At 50.6% G+C, this 23,336-nt stretch overlaps 1 long non-coding RNA gene across 2 annotated transcripts in view; it reads right to left on the reverse strand.

Annotated features, from left to right (window-relative positions):
- Nucleotides 1-16,535, reverse strand: part of LOC148662964 (uncharacterized) — a 54,032-nt gene extending 37,497 nt beyond the window's left edge. The window contains exons 1-4 of one of the 2 annotated variants that reach the window (XR_015936400.1): nt 16,446-16,535; nt 14,109-14,182; nt 13,178-13,248; nt 2,889-3,034 (exon numbers count right to left, since the gene is read on the reverse strand). This is a non-coding gene — a long non-coding RNA (uncharacterized LOC148662964). The other variant, XR_015936401.1, reaches the window with a different exon arrangement.
- Between the last annotated feature and the right edge of the window lie 6,801 nt (nt 16,536-23,336).

The following is a 23,336-nucleotide window of genomic DNA, read 5'->3' on the forward strand; positions in this document are numbered from 1 at the left end:
GTGGTGGGGGTGGGGAACAAGCTGCCCAGCCCTGTGGTTGAAGCCGATACCCCGGCTTCTCTCCAGACACAGCTGGGTGAGGTCCTCCAGTCAGGACAGGAGGCTCTACTGTACACAGAGGGGGGCGGGGGTGGGGAACAAGCCGCCCAGCTGTGTGGCTGTGTCCCCTCCCCTCCCCACTGTGACTCTGCTTGTCTCGGCAGGACGATGCACCAACAGAGATGCCGCACGGCCGTGCGCGGTCGCAGCAGGACCCAGGCCCGGCGAGGCGTCGTAAGTCCACCCCTCCCGCCCGCCAGCGTCCAGCGTCCAGCCCTCCACCGACTGACCTCTCCGCCCCCAGCAGCGCTCGCTGTATTATAATAATAATAATAAAGCTCCACACTCTGACCCCTAAACCCCCGATACCCTACAGCTCCCCACACTGACCCCTAAACTCCCAATACCCTACAGCTCCCTACACTGACCCCTAAACTCCCGATACCCTACAGCTCCCCACACTGACCCCTAAACTCCCGATACCCTACAGCTCCCCACACTGACCCCTAAACTCCCGATACCCTACAGCTTCACACTCTGACCCCTAAACTCCCGATACCCTACAGCTCCACACACTGACCCCTAAACTCCCGATACCCTACAGCTCCCTACACTGAACCCCACAGTCCTGATGGCCGAGAGGTCTCAGCTTGCTGTAGTGATTGAGTGAGCTCTGTGGACCTGACCTCTGTCTTGTGTCCTCCAGACCTGAAGGTGAGATCTGGGGAGGAGACAGAGCACCCACTAACTTTCCTGAGCTGGGTTAAAGGGTTAGACAGCTTCTTACTGTTGGACACACCTGTCCACACTCTTACTGGACACACTCGCCTGTCCGGACTCTTACTGGACACACTGTACACACTCGCCTGTCCAGACTCTTACTGGACACACTGTACACACTCACCTGTCCACACTCTCACTGGACACACTGTACACACACACCTGTCCGCACTCTCACAGGACACACTGTAGAGACTCACCTGTCCGGACTCTTACTGGACAAACTCACCTGTCCAGGCGTAGTCTCTGCTCCTCATCCCCCCTGCGTTGTGTCTCCCCCTCTCCCCGCTGGACAGAATCCTGTGGTGTCTTCTTGTCTTCCCGAGCTCGTCCAGAAGCTGGAGAGCGCGGCCGAGCTGCAGCTGGAGCTCCCGGGGTCGCCTGGCTCGTCCCGCTCGGGCTCGCCCGGCTCGTTCCGCTCGGTGTCCCCCCCCTCCGCGCCCTCGAGCCCCCTCCGCTCCCCGCCCCCGGCCCCCCCAACCGGCCCCTGCCCGCCCCGCCTCGCCGCCCCCCCTTCCTCCCCGCCATGCCCCTCGAGCCCCCCCGATGCCCGGGGGCGGTGCCCCTGCCCCTGCCCCCACCCGTCCTGCCCTCCATCGCCCGCCCGGCCCCGCCAGGCCCCGCCTGGGGCTCCCCGGTGCGGAGGGCAAGGAAAGAGGCTGAGATGTCTGACAAGGCCAGTGGGGCAGAGTCTGTCCGTCTGTCCTTCTATCCATCTATCCTTCTGTCCTTTTCTCTGTCCCTCTGTCCTTCTGTCTTTCTTTTTCTCTGTCCTGTCCTTCTGTCCATCTGTCCTTCTGTTCTTTTCTCTGTCCTTCTGTCCATCTGTCTTTGTCCTTTTCTGTCTTTCTGTCCATCAGTCCTTTTCTCTGTCTTTTTGTCCGTCTGTACTTCTCTCTTTGTGTCTTTCTGTCCTTCTGTCTGAGTCTCTCTTTTTCTCTGTGTCTGTCCTTCTCTCCCTGTCTCTCTCCCTGTGTCTTTCCATGTCTCCCTGCTCTCTGTCTGTCCTCCGTTGTCCCAGCTGGGTCTCTCTCCCTGTGTCTCTCAGTGTATCTCCCTGTCTGTTTCTTTGTCTGTCCTGCATTGTCCCAGCTGGGCCTGTCTCCTCTGCTCTCTGCCTTCAGCTCTGTTCCCCGATGTCCCGCTAGCCCGTCTCTCTCTCAGCCTGTCTCCTGACCTGCAGGAGGAAGAGGAGGTGGAGACAGCTCCTCCGGCAGGAGAGAGGAAGGAGGTCAGTGCTGGTCCCACCCTGCCTCCTGTCCTGTCTGTCCCTGGGTCTCAGTGTCTCTCTCTCTTTCAGCCCCGTCTGTCAGTCTGTCTGTCCCTCGATCTCAGTCTCTCTCTCTCGGCCTGCTCTCTGCCTGTCCCTGCCTCTCTGTCTCTCTCTCTTTCAGCCCTGTCTGTCCCTTTGATCTCAGTGTCTCTCTCTCGGCCTGCTGTCTGTCTGTCCCTGCCTCTCTGTCTCTCTCTTTCAGCCCCGTCTGTCAGTCTGTCTCTCTCTCTCTCTTTCCTCTCTCTCTCTCTTGGTTTGTTTGTCCCTCAAACTCAATCTTTCTCTTTGCCTGCTGTCTTTCTGTGCCATCATCTTTGTCTCTCTCTCTCCTTCCTTTCTGTCTCTCTCTGTCCTGTGGTGTCAAGTCAGTGTGTCTCTCTCCTCCTCCTCTCTGTCCTGTGGTGTCCAGTGGGTCAGTATTAGTGGGCTACACCCAGGTCACTCACTGCGAGTGTGATCTCAGCAGAGTCTCTGTGCTCTTGGGACACTTTACTCAGCTGTCTCTCTCTTTCTCTCCCTGTGCTGTCCCTCTCCTGCCCCCTCTCTCCCTCCTCGGACTCCAGCTGGAGGAGGTCCAATCACCACCTCCTGTGAGACAGAAGAAAAAGAAGGTGGGTAATGCTCTGATCCTCTTTTTACTCCTGTCCAGTGTCCAGTCAGTGTGTCTGTATGTACCCCTCTCTCTCAGTGCAGTGTTCATGTACTGGAGTGTCCATTCAGTGTGTCTGTATGAACCCGTCTCTCTCTCAGTGCAGTGTTCATGTCCTGGAGTGTCCAGTCCGACTCTTAACGTGACTCTCCTGTCTCTGCTTCAGAAGCGCTGGTGGGTCTTTTTAAACTCCCTGAGCTGCGTGTCGGTGGAGACAGATGATCAGGATGAGCCGATGGAGGCGGTGGAGACCGTGGGTCAGGAGAGGAAGAGCGAGGGAGAGGAGGACCAGGCTGCCGGGAAGGACAAGAAGAAGAAGAGGAGGTGCAGGTGAGCAGACAGGGAGGCGCCGCCCTGTCGTGTCTGTGATTCAAGGAGGAGTCTCCTCTTGCTGTTTGATGTCATGGTGACGTCTGTGTCTGTGTCCCTCACACCTGCAATAACAATATTCTTTCCAGGTTCCTTTCCTGGTTCTGTGCCTGCTAAGATCTGGACTGGATTGGACTGGTTCGGAGCTGAGGGACACCAGACGACTGGACTGGACAGTCCAGCTAAGATCTGGACTGGACTAGACTGGACTGGAGCTGAGGGACCCCAGACTGCGCTGGACCGGAGCTGAGGGACCCCAGACTGCGCTGGACCGGAGCTGAGGGACACCAGACTGCGCTGGACCGGAGCTGAGGGACACCAGACTGCGCTGGACCGGAGCTGAGGGACACCAGACTGCGCTGGACCGGAGCTGAGGGACACCAGACTGTGCTGGACCGAAGCTGAGGGACCCTAGACTGGGCTGGACCGAAGCTGAGGGACCCTAGACTGGGCTGCACTGGAGCTGAGGGACACCAGACTGGACTGGACTGGAGCTGAGGGGCCCCAGACTGGACTGCACTGGAGCTGAGGGACACCAGACTGGACTGGACTGGAGCTGAGGGGACCCAGACTGGATTGCACTGGAGCTGAGGGGCCCCAGACTGGACTGCACTGGAGCTGAGGGGCCCCAGACTGGACTGGACCGGAGCTGAGGGGCCCCAGACTGGACTGGACTGGAGCTGAGGGACCCCAGACTGGACTGGACTGGAGCTGAGGGACCCCAGACTGGACTGGATCGGAGCTGAGGGACCCCAGTCTGTGCTGGACCGAAGCTGAGGGACCCCAGTCTGGACTGGACTGAAGCTGAGGGGCCACATTCTGGACTGGACTGAAGCTGAGGGGCCCCAGACTGGACTGGACTGAAACTGAGGGACCCCAGACCCCAGTCTGGACTGATGCTGAGGGACCCCAGACCCCAGTCTGGACTGATGCTGAGGGACCCCAGACTGGACTGTGGAAAACTTTCACATTATCTCCACCTGAGTCCTCAGACCGTCTGCATGACCTTGTATTATTAAGTATTATTTTAAGGTCCTGTGATGATCGTAAGATGGGGGGGGGGGTCACTAAATAACCCCTTGACATTAATCTGTATTGTAATTTTTGTTCTTTTGTTAAGCATCAATAAAATGTTTTAAAAAAAAAATCTGTTTAGCTTTTGTTTTTTTCCCTCCCCCCCGGAACAACGAACAGAGTCTGTCCTTCTCTTTCATCCCGGAGAGTTTGTGGTTGATGGATTGAGGCCGAGAGCCCTCGTCTTCGGCGTGCCACCAGTTGGCGGGGATATAGCAGGGGGGGCATCGTGTCCAATACTCCTTGAAACGAGACAGATTTCAAGCCACCTCCGTCTGAAGAGAAGGAAGTCGACCACGAAGTCCAGGGTGTCCTAGGAAACTCTTTAGCCATCGTTTGCCCAGCAGCCATCTCACCCTGCAGCTCCCAGCTGGCAGCCCCCTCCCCACTGGAGCCCAGCAGGTGGGAGCCTGGTCAGTACCTGGAGGGGAGACTCCTGGGAAAAACTAAGGTTGCTGCTGGGAGAGGTGTGAGTGGGGCCAGCAGCTCTCACCCTGCGGTCTGTGTGGGTCCTGATGCCCCAGTATAGTGACGGGGGACACTGAACTGTAAACAGGCGCCATCCTTCGGATGAGACGTCAAACCGAGGTCCTGACTCTCTGTGCTCATTTACAATCCCGGGGTGTTTCTGGAGAAGAGTAGGAGTGTTACCCCAGTGTCCTGGCCTGATTCCCCCCCTGGTCTTGTCCCATGATGGCCTCCTAATCACCCCCCCTCTCTGAACTGGCTCCATCCCTCTGCTCTCCTCCCCACTGAGAGCTGCTGTGTGCTGAGCGGACTGGAGCATCATCCAGGTGGGGCGGCACACTGGGGGGTCTGGAGGGGATCCCCCTGACCTGGGAAGAGCTCTGAGTGGAGTGTCCAGAACTGGACCGGGGACACATACCCCTGGACTGACTGGACCGGGGACACAGACCTCTGGACTGACTGGACCGGGGACACAGACCCCATGGACTGACTGGACCGGGGACACAGACCCCATGGACTGACTGGACCGGGGACACAGACCCCATGGACTGACTGGACCGGGGACACAGACCCCATGGACTGACTGGACCGGGGACACAGACCCCATGGACTGACTGGACCGGGGACACAGACCCCATGGACTGACAGGACCGGGGACACAGACCCCATGGACTGACTGGACCAGAGTCACAGACCCCGTGGACTGACTGGACCAGAGTCACAGACCCCGTGGACTGACTGGACCAGAGTCACAGACCCCCGGACTGACTGGATCAGAGTCACAGACCCCCGGACTGACTGGACCAGGAACTGCCTGGGATAAATCAGTGAATCGATCTGTCAGATCAGCCAACCCTCTGACAACCCAGCAAGCAATTAGATCAGTCAAAAATCGAGTTAGTTAATGAACAAGTTAGTTGAGTTAGTCAATGATCAATTAATCAGTCTGGGCTGTCAAATGATTTTTTAAAAGCTCTCCCTGCAAAACCAAAGTCAGCTCTCCCACTGGTTTCTGGAGCTGGTGCTGAACTAACGTCTTTCATTCATTCCCAGACTTAACAACATCCAGCACCACCACTCCTGCTCCCACAAGTCACAGTGAGTATGGCTGGAACACCACTTCAAGGGTGTGCACTGGGAACACTGGGTATCCTCTGAACACTGGGCGTGCACTGGGAACACTGGGTATCCACTGAACACTAGGCACTAGGGAACACTGGGCCAGGATGGCTTTGCTGTACCTAATCAAACTCTGTTTCTCTTTCAGACTTTAATAAAAGCAGCGCTAATTGTTCAGGTGAGAAAGTATATAACTTCTTTAAGGGTCTCCGACCTCTATATGAATTAAAAATAAATTATATGCTGTTTAAAGGGGACAGCGGGGGCTGAAGTAGACAGGATGGCTGTGCAGGGCGTCATCAAACTCTGTTTCTCTTTCAGATTGTGATGCATGTTGCACTGATTGTTCAGGTGAAAAAGTATATAACTTCATTAAGGGTCTCCAGCCTCTACATAAATGAGGAATAAAAGATACGTTGTTTGCACATTGGTTAAAGGGGACAGAAAGGATGCCTTTGTTGTTCCCTGATGTCATGGGCAGAGCCCAGACACAATTATCCCTAAGTGATACTCACAATACTACATCATGCTTGTGTTACATAACGCTCATATTACATTACATTTGTATTTCCTTCAGAAAAACGCAGGATATGTTGGTGGAGACCTATTAAGGGTTTCTGAAGTCTACACTGGGCAGGTCAAACTCTTGCTCAAGATGTCCTCTTCGACAGGAAGCAGGCCTGTGCAAACTGCAATGACCCGAAAGTACGACCTTTATTAAAAATGGCTAATGACGGTAGCTAGCGATTGTTAAACAAGGTAACAGATATAGAAGACAGACAAAAAAAAACACCCTAGATCAGAGAAGGAATGCTTTCCCCTCTGGGTAAGAAAGGCCGACTGCATTTCCGGGGGAGGAAAGCTGCTTTAGAGGAAACACCGGAGAAGCAGAACTCAAACACTGGGAACACTGGGTATCCTCTGAACACTGGGCGTGCACTGGGAACACTGGGTATCCTCTGAACACTAGGCGTGCACTGGGAACACTGGGTATCCTCTGAACACTAGGCGTGCACTGGGAACACTGGGTATCCTCTGAACACTAGGTGTGCACTGGGAACACTGGGTCTCCTCTGAACACTGGGTGTGCACTGTGAACACTGGGTATCCTCTGAACACTAGGTGTGCACTGGGAACACTGGGTATCCTCTGAACACTGGGTGTGCACTGGGAACACTGGGTATCCTCTGAACACTGGGTGTGCACTGGGAACACTGGGTATCCTCTGAACATGGGAGTCCACCGAGAACACTAGGTATCGGTGTACAGATGCAGCCATTCAAAATGGGTGAGGTATTTCGCGGCATACCGCGACACGCCCACCGGGGTATCACACGGTTCACGTGTGACACGTGACTAACTATCTGGCGTCGCCTTGCAAAACCGCCAGGGGGAGCTTAACCTCTCATGTACAGCATTTGAGCCTTTAATTTTGAACTGTGTATTACAGCATGTTAATCATCAGTCATTAAAATGTTGGTATATTTTATGAAAGCAAGATTGCTCAGTTGGACAAAAGTACACAACCTACCTTTATCAGAAATATTTATGCATCAAAGCCTTTACTGAAGGTATTACTAATAGTATTAATAATGGATGACTTTGGACAAGCTGTATACTCAAAGTATACTTTCTTTAGCACATTTGTACAAGCACTTGGAATCTGTCCAAGCCATACTTTGTCAGGCATTTTGTTTTACTTCAACGGGCATAAAAACTTCCTTGCTTTTAACAGGGCGTTTCATAATTTCTAACTACAAAAATGATTTAAAATGCGACACCTATCATTCAACTAGAGCTTAAAATATCACAAGGATCCTCAAGAGCACAGCAAAGAGTGTATTAAAAGACACTTGTATTTATCAACGCTTTCTTTTCTTATGGAACCACTTCAGAGGGGTGTTCCAGGAATCGGCACTTTAAAGAAAAAAATACACACCAGTATTCCATTTCTCCCTAAACATTGTAAGCTTTGAAGTCTTTAACTAACGTGATACCGGAGTCAACAAGCATACTTTTAGAATTTGATTAAAAGGGAATAGAATATGGAATCGCGTATCTCAAGAATTTAATAACGGTATGATTATATCCGTGTACTGCGGCAGGGCTGTGTAGGGCTGTTTCGCCTGCCTGATCATGCGAGCTGTCTTGTAGCTTACTGGTCTAGGTGCGTGACTACCAACTGGCAGGTTGTGTGCTTGAATCCAGCTGGTGCTGGACTTTTCATTTTTATTTATTTATTTTTTAATCGCGTAACATAAACATATTACCGTATGCAAACTGTACTGTATACAGTATGTATATGTATATTTAATGTCTTAACTGTGCCCGTTTAAGTATTGAATATTCATATCTAATTTTACCACTGAAGGGAAATCTTAGTAGCTGAGCATAAAAAAATAGGAGCATACTGTAACGCGTGTGAAGGCCATAAACGATATTAATTTTGACCACGCACGAATATTCCTATGTCCGTATCTTCGCAAGGGAATCAGTGTGAATTTTATTATAATTAAATGACCGCGGGCACTTTCCACCCCCTCTACATTCTCAGAGTAGAACAGACTAACCTTCTAATGAAAGACGGTCCACCCCCCACGGACAGGAAAAGTGCCCACAGGCACTTAAACTTAATATGGTCAGTAACGGTAAACAGTAACATGGTAAGAAGGAGCACGTACAAACGTTTCCGAAATAACCACATGTAAGACTCTGATGCTTAAAATGTTTAAGGAGAAAGTGGAATACTGGTGTGTATTTTTTCTTTAAACTACCAATACCAGCCATATACAGTCTGTAACGTAGGGATTTCTATATGTCTTTATTTAGTGTTTACATTAGTGACAAAGGCTAAACTTTTAGCTTCAGTAACGTGTACATATCTCCCCTTTTTATAAAACGACTTGGTTGAAAACTGTTCCAGAGCCACTGTTGTTTCATCAGTGAAAAGTACATAATGAAATGCCTCTCCCTGTTCAATCCACTGGAAAAAAGAAAAGGAGCATAAAGCTTCTGATGGTCATAAACGATATTCATTAAGGAGCAGCATCAGAGGTATGTTTTTAACTGCACTGCATTGGAGAGAATACCATAGTGTGTTTTTTTTTTTACTCCCTGGCGGAAACTGGCTTCCAGAAGAATCAGTATGGCTCAGAGATTAAATAAAACTTCACAGACATTAATGAAGAGCATAACGCATGTACTGTATACACTGCAAGTACAACCCCCCTCTCTGCAGGAGTGCTGGCTGTGACGAATTGAACCGGTTTCACGGGTAGGAGGCGAGATTTCCAGCGAAAGACACCTCCCCCCCCTCAAAAACCCAGTAAGTACAGTACTTACTAGTTAAAGGCTAGGCTCCCGACTACGGCGAAAGGAACCCTTCTTTCATTAGAAGACAATGAACATATTTTAGTCCTGAATGAATTAATAGCAAACATGGTTTACATAAAAGACATTTTTCCAAGAAAGTTTAGCCTTTGTCACTAATGAAACCACTAAATAAAGACATAAATATAAAAATTTTAAGATTTTTAAAATACATGACTTTGCTAAAATTTATTTGAAAATAAAAACAATTACAACCGCCAGGGGAGAGAGAGAACAGGGGAGGGATGTTGGTTTTGCATAAGGGGCGGGGCTATGGAAATTAGGTCTGTTTGGGAATGTGTAGTTACATGTTCTGGCTGTTTGTGAATTATGGTTGTTGAGTATGGAGTGTTGAGGTATTGATTTTGTGTAATGCTTTATGTTGAAAATTGAGGTGGATTTTGTTTATGAGAAACAGGATAAACTGGGATGGGAGGAAGGTTTAGTTTTGCATAAGGGGCGGGATTATGATAATTTGGAGGACTGCGAGAGTAAAATGGTTTGATTATTTGATTTTGTATTGTGGTTGTTATCTATGTTTTTGGTTGGTATTATGTTTATATGGTTGTTTTTGTTGGTTGGTTGTTATTATGGTTATTAATAATACGATCTATAGTTGAAATCTGAGCCTAAATAAAAAGAAAAAGCAAGTGATTAGGTTTATAAGCAATCTAATTACTTATTCGTTTAAAACGCTATATAAAATAAAGTTTATTATTAATTTGCTGGACAGAGCAGTGAACATTATTATGCATAAGACAAAGATAACGATCCTGATCAGTTTAGAAATCTGTGTACGCTGTAAGGTTTTTACTTCTTTAACTTTTAAAATACACGTTTTGAATAGAAAGAAATCCTCTTCCTGGTACAGTATGTATAGCAAACCAGCACGTCTTTTTTTCTCCAATCAGAGGGGTGTCAGATGGTGTCAGCCAATCACCATTCTGAAGCCCTACCATAATCTCTGGTATGGGGAGACCCCAGAATTCTGTCCCATAGTTTAGACAGATGATAGATACTTTTATTGATCCCGTGAGGGAAATAAAGTAAATCATTTTCATTTTAGGAAATTATTAAACCCTCGGTTAAAAGCAAAGGAGATTGTCTGTTATAGTGGACATAAAAACAAGAGTTCGCTGGCATTATATCCTGGAAGACACAGACCGGCGCCAGACCGGTAAATGCTTGATGAACTAGGGATTGGACAGTTTCCAAGTGCTTGTACAATCGATGGAAATGTTCAAATAAATGTGCAAAAGAAATAAACAAAATAATCATTTATTTCTTTATCATATTGGCTAGCTAATGTCGTCTCTTTGCTAGTTAGTGGCTGTGTTTCTGCGTTGGGTAGCAACGGGTGACTGTTCTCAGGCGGAAGATGTAAACAGCTTAATTTTCGTGTTAAATAATTTTTAAAAATTAAAATTCATTCTATACAGCAATCGCATATTTGGGTACCGTTTCATAAAACTTTCATGCTTAAAATGTTTAGGGAGAAATGGAAGACTGGTGTGTATTTTTTCTTTAAACTACCAAGACCAGCCATACACAGTACAGTTTACATACATACAGTAATGTTTATGTTCCTAAATTAATATCGTTTATGACCTTCAGATGCGTTATGCTCCTCTTCTTTTTATGCTCAGATACTAAAATTTCCCTTTAGTGGTAAAATCCATATAAATATTCAAAACTAAACAGATTAAAATGTGCACAGTAAAGACATTAAATGATTAAATCTTTGCACTACCAACCAATGCACCAGGAGTGCCCCTGTCGGTCATTTTGGCCAGCCAATCACTTGCCCTGCGGTGCCCTCCGGTGCCCCGCGGTGGCTTGTGGGTAGGTTACTGTACCGCGGGTTTTTACCGCGCATTTTGAATGGCTGCATCTGTATCTGATCTCCTCCATGAGGACTCCTTCACCGTCCTGACTCTCCCCTGTGTCTCTGATCCGGTCTCTGTCTGTCTGTGGCTCTTCTGTGAGTTTGACCTTGAGAGATCTGTAATACGGAGTTCTCACTGGAGCAGTCCGATATGATGGTCAATAAAAGGTCCAGCAAAATCAAAGCTGGTCGCCTGTATTCATGAAGTTTGTGGGTTTTAATGGATCCGGACTGAGCAAGCCTGGTTCAGTTAGCAAACGGGCGGCCCACGATCGGCTTTCAACTCATTTCACAACTGCGGTCTCTCACCCTGTGTTTTGGGTTGTTTCAGAACGCCTGGAGAAAACGGACTCCGACTACTGCCTGGCGCAAACCCCACTCCCAGCCGGTAACGGTGAGATCCGAAGACCTTTTAGAACAGGACTCGTAAATATTCCCATTCCATCGTCGTCAGAAGTATGAAGTGGCTCTGCGTGTTTTTTTAAAAAACCCAGCGACGCCGACTTTGTCTTCACCCGCAGCAGAGCAGGTCAAGGTTTATCCCTGCGCTGGAAGAACAGGAAAAGAGACGCGGCGTTTCGGCCGCGGAGCCTCCTTCGGGCGCATGAAGCCGGAAAAGACCACAGTCGAAATGTCTAAATGCGCGGGCTTGCTAGGTCAGTGCGAGGTGAAGTCGGGGCAGTGCCCCTGGACCACAGCCCCACCACCGGGAGCTCTGCTAAGTGGTGGGTTGGGCAATCATTACTGGATACGAGTGTCAAGTGTCGACACGAGTGTGAGCAGCGTCGATTCGAGTGTGAACGGTGTCGACACGAGTCCTGTTGGTCAGTACAGTGTCAATACGAGTGCGAACAGTGTCGACACGAGTGTGAACAGTGAGTCCTGTTGATCAATAAAGTATCAATAGAAGTGTGAACGGTGAGTCCTCTTCTCTGTACAGTGTCAATACGAGTGTGAACAATGAGTCATGTTGTTCAGCACAGTGTCAATACGAGTGTGAACGGTGAGTCCTGTTGATCAAAAAAGTATCAATATGAGTGTGAACAGTGAGTCCTGTTGTTCAGTACAGTGTCAATACGAGTGTGGACAGTGAGTCATTGAATTCCTTCTTGCTCTGCACAGTGTTAACGGGTGAGAACACGTGTTTTATTCTTTGCAGAATTAACACAGACAGATACTGCTGTTGAATACTCCACAGTCAACAAACCCCGAGCCGCACAAAGTGAGGATCTTTTACTTCTATCTATTAAACTAGCAGAAATAAAACATCATGATAACTTCTTGCTGCTCTGTCCAGTTTTAACACAAGTGTGAACATTTGTAATAATAGTGAGTCCTGCTGTTGTGTACAGCGTGAATACAAGCGTGAACAGTGAGTCCTGTCGTCTGTACAGTGTCAATACGCCTGTGAACAGTGAGTCCTGTTGTCTGTACAGTGTCAATACGAGTGTGAACAGTGAGCCCTGTTGTTCAGTATGGTGTTAATGTAAGTCTTATCCTGTATAGTATAAGTTAACATAAGTATTGACCCGTATCCTGTTCTCTACAGACATCACACTACCCAACAGTGATGTGGAGTACGCCACCGTCAACAAACCGAGAGCAGCACAAAGTGAGGACTTTTTTAACTCTTTACCACAGTATAAAACCCACAGGAGTAATGAGAATGACACTAAAAACAACAACACTGATAGTGAACAAAAGATTTTGAACAATACACATTCTAGTCAGATATAAATACCCAAAGACCTGACAGTAAAAAAAATGCAAATTATTTTTTTTCTGCGTGCAGGTTTTCTAAGAACTGAAGAAAGGTTAAAAACGAGAGAACGCCATTCGGTTTTTCAAGCCTGTCTGGGAGTTAGTGATTAATTGGACCCATGATTTCATCCTCCTGTATCTGGAGAGAAGCCAGGGTATCGGCATCAACAACAAGGCTGGGCAGCTTGTTCCCGACCCGCCTCTGTGTAAAGACGCGTCACCCATTCTTGGTTTTATTTTCACCTTTCACTATACGTGAAGAATTCCAAAAGGTGCACAAATGCTCTGGAGCTATTCTGTGGTTCGGCGATGTCTCTGGAGCCTTTTGTCACAGTGTGCAACTTCCCTGTGTGTCTCCCCGAACACAGGGTCTGACTGAAGGGGCACTGACCTGCAGGAATGGGAGGAGACCGAGCTGGGACGGTTCTGCCACGTCAGCGAAACTCTGGACCCCGACTTCATCTGCCAAAGAAACAGCAGCGTCAATTAACTCAGCCAGCGAGTTCAACTGTCGCCTCCCTTCTCTCCATCTCTGTGTGTCCCATCTCTTCATAACCCGTCTCCTATCAATCCTACTGTGTTTCATTTACTCTTCCTCACTCTGTCTCCTGTCCGGTTGTCTGCACTTAAAACTGAGGTATTTCCTGTGATTTCCTCTCTCTCGCTGTGTCTCCTGTCCTGTGGGTTTGTTACTGAGGGATTCTCTGTGATCTCCTCTCTCTCTCTCACTGTGTCTCCTGTCCTGTGTGTTAGTATGTTTGTTACTGAGGTATTTCCTGTGATCTCCTCTCTCTCACTGTGTCTCCTGTTCTTCAGTGTTTTAATTATTTTTAAATTAAAAATAATTTAGCTCATTCCTCTCTCACTCACTGCGACTCCTATCCATTCTGTGTTCAGTTCCTCTGACTTGCCTCTTGCATCAGCGCTAGCAATATCATGCATCTTTTTAATTTAAAATTATTGATCTGTCACCTTGATAGTTCGATCTCGGCTACAGTTAGCATAGATGGCACAATTAAAAGGACGATGAGCTCAACATCTGTGCGTATCTAATTAACTGAACCGTACAGAACATCCTGCCTCAGCTAGTCTTTAGCTGGCGGGGTCGCCCATCGGCGAGACCACGTCTCCAGGAAATTCTGCGGACTGGACACTGCGGGAGGGTGGGGCTGTGTTTCCGCACGAATGCTGGAAATCACTCAGGATCTCCAGAGAGATTCCTGTAGCCTTACAGCATCACAGTCACAGGCCTCAGCATTGCAACTGTATAATATCAAACGCCCAGACACCCTGAGGTGATGCCGACCAGTCTGAAGTATTACCTGTAAACACCAGGCACACTGGAACCTGACTTCATCGTCCACTTAGCGCAGAGGTGGGGCGGACAGTCAGTTTTCTGGGGAGAAAAAAAACAACACCAGGAATTTAGCATACTGAAAGGATCATGGAGTGATGATCTGGCTGAACCCGCTTGGCTGAGGGCTCCTGGCCAGAGGACGAGGAGGCTGGGACCCCCCCTGCACAGCGAGGAGGAGTGACCAGGGGGGGCAGCTACACAGGTGGAGACGGGGTGGGAGAGGGACGCGTGGGAGAGAGGGGGATCACGTGCAGTATTGACAGTGTTTCAGGAGAGGAGTCAGGAGTGATTGCTAAAATATCGACAGCCGAGTCTGACCGAACTAGGGTGTGGCCATCCCTCTCGAACTTTCATCACAAACTCCTGTCTTCCTGCGGTGTCTCTGAGCAAGCTACCATTTTTCACTGGCTAATAAGAGGTGGAAGAGGTGTTAGTGGGACAGCAGGGGGGCGCTCACCCTGCGGTCTGATACCCCAGTATAGTGACAGGGGACACCATACTGTAAACAGGCGCCATCCTTCGGATGAGACATAAAACCGAGGTCCTGACTCTCTGTGGTCATTAAAAATCCCAGGGCGTCTCTCGAAAAGAGTAGGGGTGTAACCCAGGCGTCCTGGACAAATTTCCCATTGGCCCTTACCAATCATGGCCTCCTAATAACCCCCCTCTCCGAACTGGCTTCATCCCTCTGCTCTTCTCCCCACTGAGAGCTGGTGTGTGGGGAGCGTTCTGGCGCACTATGGCTGCCGTCGCATCATCCAGGTGGGGGCTGTACATTGGTGGCGGTAGTGGGATTCCCCATTCCCTATGCAGCGCTTTGAGTGGAGTGTCCAGAAAAGCGCTATATAAGTGTAAACAATTATTAATAAAGCCCCTCAGTAGTTGAGATCTCTGTTATATCCATCTAGAAACATGCAATCAGCATGTTATTGATGAAGCAATAGTCACAACATTATTCCACACCTCTAACCCTGCACTAGGGGGCGTGCTTCTGGCTCGGGCCAGGGTGAGAGGCGGGTTATGATGACAGTCATGCTTTCTACACCTTATACTGAGCTCAGAAATGGACCGAGCGGACATCTCATGAGCAGATCCCTCTGCGTATAAGAAAGGCAACTTGTCTAGGCAAAAATACCACAGATTCACATCCGAAATATGATAAAAAGGCAAAAACCCCACACTTGGAATGCAAACGTACCCTAAAAATGAAACACGGTTTTAAAACCAACTTGATTTTCCCCTGGAGAAACCTTTTTATGGACACATATCGCATCTATTACACATGTATAACTAAATATAAAGATAAAACTTAATATAAGAAGTCATGACGTATCACACATGACGAAGTCTGGTCCAGAAAAAACAGTTTACACTGACCCACCTTTATTTACCCTGGTCACTCACTTCTATTAACTGTTTTAATAAGGGTAACAAATGAATATTTGTTTCAATTTGGGATCTACATCTGGGAGCCCTGAAATGTTGGCCAGAGGGCAGAAGCTGATATTCAGACGTGAGAATATATTAAAAACAAGGATCTGATGTTGTTTTTCACCTGTCTAATCAAAGCTTGTTCAAAAATTATCTGATTATAGGACACATAAGTTTATAATCATACTCATTCCACTTTTTAACCCCGTATATATGCACAATATGAAACGTATATACACTAAATCTCACGTGTGACTCCCATAAAATACATTTCTTTAGGAAAATTAGGAACACTTATTACAATTATCAACCCCCCATGACGAGGCAATATTTCATACCTTTGTTTCTTTGTGGGTTCAAAGTTCTGTCCTGTCGTTTCACACGTAATGTTTTGGTAGTTATCTCAATTTTCCTTTGCAATTCTCTCCAAGATCATCATCAACTTTTTGTAAAACGCTATGCACAACTGATATTTAAAGAAAGTCCTGTACCAAAACGTCTTCGTAGGGAAAGACAACTTTTTTTTCCTTACGTTAGTTGCTACACGCTTACTCATAAAATCCATTCACCGCCTTTAAAAAAAAAGTTTCGTTTTTTATTGTGGTTCACTGACATTTCTGTCACAATTCTGAGGGACCCCAAATAAAATTCACTTGCCGGTATAAAGACGCCGGCGAGGTTAAGACAGGTATCGAGCCACCTGCGTATCTAACGGACGTTTAAAATAAAATGGCGTGTAATGTTGCGAAGGGCTACTGTTTTTTTATAGTTTGTCGATTGTAGGGGACGTGGGCCGCGACAGAAATACTGGTCGGAGTAGGAAAAGGTTTATTGATGGTTTATTGTACCGCAACGGTCACAATTGACTCACCAGCAAAGATGGCGCCGAGGCCACATCGACTCCCTCCCGCCCTGCCTCGCACCGAAGCTCGAGCTGCGGAGCGCGACGCCGAACCGCCGGTCCGCGGGCGCGGGCGCCGGACATAGACGTCATAACCCCTTCCGAGGCGCAGGAATTATAGATCACTGTAGTTTCTTCTGGACCCGGGTTAGGGACAGTGTGCCCTCCGTGAGAGTCTTCTGAGGAAGCCAGTGTCTCATGGGTGTCCAGGCTGGGTACCATCTGTCTATCACAGGACACACAGACACACACACTCACACACCCTGGACAGGACACCAGTCCATCACAGGACACACACACACTCACTCACACATCCTGGACAGGACACCAGTCCATCACAGGACACACACACACTCACACACCCTGGACAGGACACCAGTTACTCACAGGACACACACACACACACACACACACACACACACACACACACACACACACACACACCCTGGACAGGACAGCAGTCCATCACATGACACACACAGACTCACTCACACACCCTGGACAGGACAGCAGTCCATCACAGGACACACACACACCAGGGCCAGTTTTCCCAGAAGCCAATTAGCCCAAAAGCCTGTCTTTGGACCCGGAGAACACAGGGAGACCATGCAGACTCCACACAGACAGTCTCCCCCCCGGGTCCAGACCCGAGCCCGGAGCCCCCCCGCGCTGAACCCCTCCGTACAGACGGCCGCACACAGCTCCGTTGTTCCCGATTCCCGAGGTGATCTGTTAAAAGAAGCCGGTGTGTTGCCTCCAGGTGAGGCCCGCGGCCCGGTGCCGGTGGTGGCGGTGGTGGCGGCGACAGAGAACGCGGCGCCGGTGCCGACGACGAGCAGGGTGCCCCCCCCCCGTGAGCCCCTCGACGTCGGGGCCGCGGCCCGCCCCGACGACAGCGCCCCCCGATCCGGCAGGCGGCCGGTCTCCCGCAGGGAGAAGACGATGAAGCAGCTGGGGAAAGTGTCTTCCGTCCGAGGTAGGAGCAGCAGGGCTGGGCGTTTTGTTGGAGCGAAGTCCCCCTCCAGATAACCCATGAACCCCGTCTCTACTGTCACTCCAGTCAGGACAGGAGGCTCTTCTGTACACAGAGGGTGGTGGAAGTGGGGAACAAGCCGCCCAGCCCTGTGGTTGAAGCCGATACCCCGGCTTCTCTCCAGACACAGCTGGGTGAGCTCCTCCAGTCAGGACAGGGGGGCTCTACTGTACACAGAGGGTGGCGGGGGTGTGGAACAACTCCTTTGTTCGGGGCCTTGGGGCATTCTTGTTGTGAAAGGCGCTATATAAAAAAAACTGAATTGAAATTGAATCTTACAGGTTTGGGTTTCAAAAACGTAACGACACTCCTCACGCCCGAGCTCCGCCGGTCTGTGACGTAACGTATCCTTACACAACCATGACGGTTTCATCATGGACAGCACGAAAGCCCGAAAAGTGGTTGACGTTTTAATTTGGTAACACCACGATGGATCCCAGTTTTTTTTTTATTTTGGAGGCCAAAGAGGACAAAAAAGGAAACGTCCGGAGGTGGATCGATGGTCATCTCTGCGGTTGTTCTGATGTTCTGGAAAAAACAAAACAAAAAAAAACGTCTCGCTTGCCCGGTCGTGTAGTGTTTCCACACCCCACGCAAATCAACTTCTCTTCGCCCCCGGGTGCTCGTCGCCCGCCGCACCCCTCTCACGTGATAGGGGCTTCCCCCGGCTGTGACGTTTTACCCTACCCCCTTCGGCCAACGTCATACCGAAGGTCGCGCTTCGGGCCGCGGCGATGTTGACGGACTGTCTTGTAGCGTGAGAAGGGTTTAAATTTCGACTTAAGGAGTTGGCCATCGTTATATTTCGCGAGGTATAATACGGGGGGAAAAAGAACATTTATATTTATATTTATCAACCTACTAGTAATACTGGGTGGATGTCACGTTCCCCAAAGTTCAGTGCCTCTCTCTAATAAAGTAGAAACGCGACATTAAACTCCGTTCGAAACGGGAGAAATCACCAGGACACGATACAACTGACGTCCGGAAAAAAAAGAAAAAAAGAACTCCTATTCCCATTTGTAATGACCCCGTCGCGTTTTTCCCGGTGTACGCTTCTCTTTCAGAGACCGTTTCTCTCTGGTGTTGTTTTGCTGTTGGAATAAATGCCGAGGTGACCCTTCTGTGTGGAGTCTGCGTGTTCTCTCCAGCGGGTCGTTTCCTCCACCGCAGGGGCTGGTCGAACCGGGGTCTCCCAATCGTCACAGAAGTGTGTGTCGTTTTGGGTGGTGGTGCAGGGGGGGTGCATCGGGGATACTGCGCCCCGAGGGGGTGGCCTCTCACCTTACTCCGGATGAAGGGAGAAGACCTGTACCTTCACGAGTCCGGGTTGTGAAAACTTCTTCTGGCAGTTCAAAACGTTTCGAAGAGACTACAGCGCTACCCTGTGTTCCATTTCTATCGTGTATTATTATACAGTCATAAGTATCTGTCCTGATCACAGAGTCCCCCTCTCACTGCCAGGACTGAAGCCCAGTGCAGCACGAATAATAATAATAATTAATAAGTCTGGACCCTCCACTCAGAGCTCTTCCCAGGTCAGGGGGATCCCCTCCAGTCCCCCCAGTGTGCAGCCCCCACCTGGATGATAATCCAGTCCGCTCAGCACACAGCAGCTCTCAGTGGGGAGGAGAGCAGAGGGATGGAGCCAGTTCAGAGAGGGGGGGTGATTAGGAGGCCATGATGGGTCAAGACCAGGGGGGGAATCAGGCCAGGACACTGGGGTAACACCCCTACTCTTCTCCAGAGACACCCCGGGATTGTTAATGACCACAGAGAGTCAGGACCTCGGTTTGACGTCTCATCCGAAGGACGGCGCCTGTTTACAGTCCAGTGTCCCCCGTCACTATACTGGGGCATCAGGACTCACACAGACCACAGGGTGAGAGCGCCCCCTGCTGGCCCCACTCACACCTCTCCCAGCAGCAACCTTGGGGGGGGGGAGGGAAAAAACCAAAAGCTAAACAGATTTTTTTTAAAAACATTTTATTGATTCTTTACAAAAGGCGGGGCCTGGCGGGGCCGGGCGGGCGATGGGGGGCAGGACGGGGGGGCTCGAGGGGCATGGCGGGGATGAAGGGGGGGCGGCGGGGCGGGGCGGTCAGGGGCCTGAGGGGGCCGGAGGGGGGGGCCGGGGGCGGGGAGCGGAGGGGGCTCTCGGGCGAGGAGGGGGGGGACACCGAGCGGAACGAGCCGGGCGACCCCGAGCGGGACGAGCCGGGCGACCCCGGGAGCTCCAGCTGCAGCTCGGCCGCCCTCTCCAGCTTCTGGACGAGCTCGGGGAGACACGAAGACATCACAGGATTCTGTCCAGCGGGGAGAGGGGGAGACACAACGCAGGGGGGATGAGGAGCAGAGACTACGCCTGGACAGGTGAGTGTGTACAGTGTGTCCAGTGAGTGTGGACAGGTGAGTGTGTACAGTGTGTCCAGTGAGAGTGTGGACAGGTGAGAGTGGACAGTGTGTCCAGTGAGTGTGGACAGTGTGTCCAGTGAGAGTCTGGACAGGTGAGTGTGGACAGTAAGAGTCTGGACATGTGAGTGTGTACAGTGTGTCCAGTAATAGTCCGGACAGGCGAGTGTGTCCAGTGTGTCCAGTAAGAGTGTGGACAGGTGTGTCCAACAGTAAGAAGCTGTCTTACCCTGTAACCCAGCTCAGGGGTGTTAGGGGGTGCTCTGTCTCCTCCCCAGATCTCACCTTCATCTCTGGTGAAATGCCGGACCACTAGGAGACGCTGGAAACGAGGACACAAGACAGAGGTCAGGTCCACAGAGCTCACTCAATCACTACAGCAAGCAGAGATCTCTCGGCCATCAGGACTGTGGGGGTCAGTGTGGGGAGCTGTAGGGTATCGGGAGTTTAGGGGTCAGTGTGGGGAGCTGTAGGGTATCGGGAGTTTAGGGGTCAGTGTGAGGAGCTGTAGGGTATCGGGAGTTTAGGGGTCAGTGTGGGGAGCTGTAGGGTATCGGGAGTTTAGGGGTCAGTGTGGGGAGCTGTAGGGTATCGGGAGTTTAGGGGTCAGTGGGGGGAGCTGTAGGGTATCGGGAGTTTAGGGGTCAGTGGGGGGAGCTGTAGGGTAGATGTGGGGCACCGGGCCCACCACAGGGCGGCCGGTCCAGTCTCGCGGAAGGCGACCGGGTCAGACTTACGGAAAAGCACCGGGACTTGGGCCGGGACCTCTCCCGCTGCCAGTCCGGGTTCGGCCTGACCGGTGTGACCTGTGAAGACGCCAAACTGCTCATCTCCGAGACAGCTCTGACCACATAGCCCAGCCCAGTCGTGTCGAGACTAGAGGCCTTGGGCAGTCTCTACAGTGTGTCCAGTGAGAGTGTGGACAGGTGAGTGTGTCCAGTGTGTCCAGAAAGAGTCTGGACAGGTGAGTCTCTACAGTCTGTCCAGTGAGAGTCTGGACAGGTGAGTGTGTACAGTGTGTCCAGTGAGAGTGTGGACAGGTGAGTGTGTACAGTGTGTCCAGTGAGAGTCTGGACAGGTGAGTCTCTACAGTGTTTCCAGTAAGAGTCTGGGACGTCCAGAGGCAATCTGTGCTCTCAGAAGGCCATAATGGACCCGCGACCCTGTCTCTTGAGCCGAGGCGTGTCCTCAGTCAAGATCACCACTGGAAGTGTCTCTCCTCGTCTAGAGGTGTTACCGTGAGACCTGGTCTGTCAAGCGCTTTGCGCTGCTATGTGTGTGAAAGGTGCTCTATCAGTGAAGTTTATTATTATTATTATTATTATTATAATACAGCGAGCACTGCTGGGGGCGGAGAGGCCAGTCGGAGGAGGGCTGGACGCTGGACGCTGGACGGCGGGCGGGAGGGGTGGACTTACGACGCCTCGCCGGGCCCGGGTCCTGCTGCGACCGCGCACGGCCGTGCGGCATCTCTGTCGGTCCATCGTCCTGCCGAGACAAGCAGAGTCACAGAGGGGAGGGGAGGGGGCGGAGAAGAGCCGCCTGTCCTGACTGGAGGAGCTCACCCAGCTCTGTCTGGAGAGGAGCCAGGGTATCAGCTTTGTTCCACACCCCCGCCACCCTCTGTGTACAGAAGAGCCTCCTGTCCTGACTGGAGGAGCTCACCCAGCTGTGTCTGGAGAGAAGCCAGGGTATCGGCTTCAACCACAGGGCTGGGCAGCTTGTTCCCCACCCCCACCACTCTCTGAGTAGAGGTGCACCTCCTCTCAATATCTTTTTACAGCACGATCACACCCATAAGAGTTGAGTAACGGTAAAAAAAACAACTTATTTCTCCACTTATTTTGTTATTTCTCACTTTTGACTGACTTACCGATTTCACGGGGATTCTGAAGAGCGTTTCTGAAGCTGAAACTAACGATCTAAGTCGAAGTAACTTTATTGGAAGAAACACGTATTTAGAAAGGACTATATAGCGCTTTCCTCCTCCTCTTCTCTCTTCACTCCTCTGAGCTCATGGGGCTCCGGCGCCGCCCCCGCTAGAATCCGCCGCTCTGTGACGTCAGGCGGCTCATTGTGACGCCACCGTGACGTCACCCCCGACGCGCTCACGGCTCGGCCGCGAAACAAAAATGGCCGTCATTTTTCACGGTTGTTGTTTTTTTTGGGTGGACATTTTATTTTTCCCAACTCTCGGCGGCCAGCCGGGTGTCCCTGTACGACCCCAGTAGTCGCCACCTCGGACAGGCAGGGGAAACGGGTCCAGCTGTTTCCGGCCCAAGGGTTACAAAAGCTGCACTTGAATTTAAAGACAAAATCACGTCGAGGGCGCATTCAGCACCCCCACGTCCAACACGGGTTTCCGTGGGGTTTGGTTCAGTGAAATTAGCACCCCCCCACCCCCAAGTCAAAGAAAGACCAAACTCCACCCCCCTCTAGCGGCCAAGGGCGGAAATTTCGGGCCACGCCATGTCCAAAAAAAACGGGTTCGCCCCCCTGTCCTGCGGGGAAAAGAGACGCCATTTTCTTTTCCGAGCGCTGCGTGGGACCTCACGACCCCCCCAAAAAAACGGGCTTCGGAGACGAGGAAAACCAGGTACATCGACCTCTCTACAACACCACCCGGTTGTTTCCGTTTCAGACCGTGGGAAAAAAATAAATACAATTTCGCCCCTCACCCACCGCCGCGCAAAAAAACACAACTTCATGCTACAGAAACGGCCTGTGTGAGGGGGGGCACGGGAAAAAAATAAAACCTGCGTGTTTTCGGCAGAGTAAGCTCAGCGGGGAAACTCCCTGAATCTCGGGGTTGCTTCTTGAACCCCGAAAACGACCTTTTTTCTCTCTCTCGTTTTCTTGGTGTCTGGGACGTTCACGAACTCCACCGCGTCGGTGCGATTCCCAGCGGGACTTGAACATAACCCCCCCCCCCCCCCCCCCGTGGAGCCACAGCACCCCGTGTGGCCGAGAGGACCACCACCCGCAGGGCTGAGCTTTTACTGCCGTGTCCCGCTTTCACTCTGGCGATGAAGGAGGGAATCAAGGAGGAGAATTAATATTGTGATCCACCAGTCCATCACAGGACACACACACACCCTGGACAGGACAGCAGTCCATCACAGGACACACACACACTCACACACCCTGGACAGGACACCAGTACATCACAGGATGTTCAGTGCCTCTCTCTAATAAAGTAGAAATGCGACATTAAACTCCGTTCGAAACGGGAGAAATCACCAGGACACGATACACCTTGCTCCGGACGATGGGAGAAGACCTGTACCTTCACGAGTCCGGGTTGTGAAAACTTCTTCTGATAGTTCAAAACGTTTCGAAGAGACTACAGCGCTACCCTGTTTTCCATTTCTATCGTGTATTATTATACAGTCATAAGTATCTGTACTGATCACAGA

Source organism: Lepisosteus platostomus, chromosome 5 (assembly GCF_059453375.1).
Source record: "Lepisosteus platostomus isolate fLepPlt1 chromosome 5, fLepPlt1.hap1, whole genome shotgun sequence".
Lineage (NCBI taxonomy): Eukaryota > Metazoa > Chordata > Actinopteri > Semionotiformes > Lepisosteidae > Lepisosteus > Lepisosteus platostomus.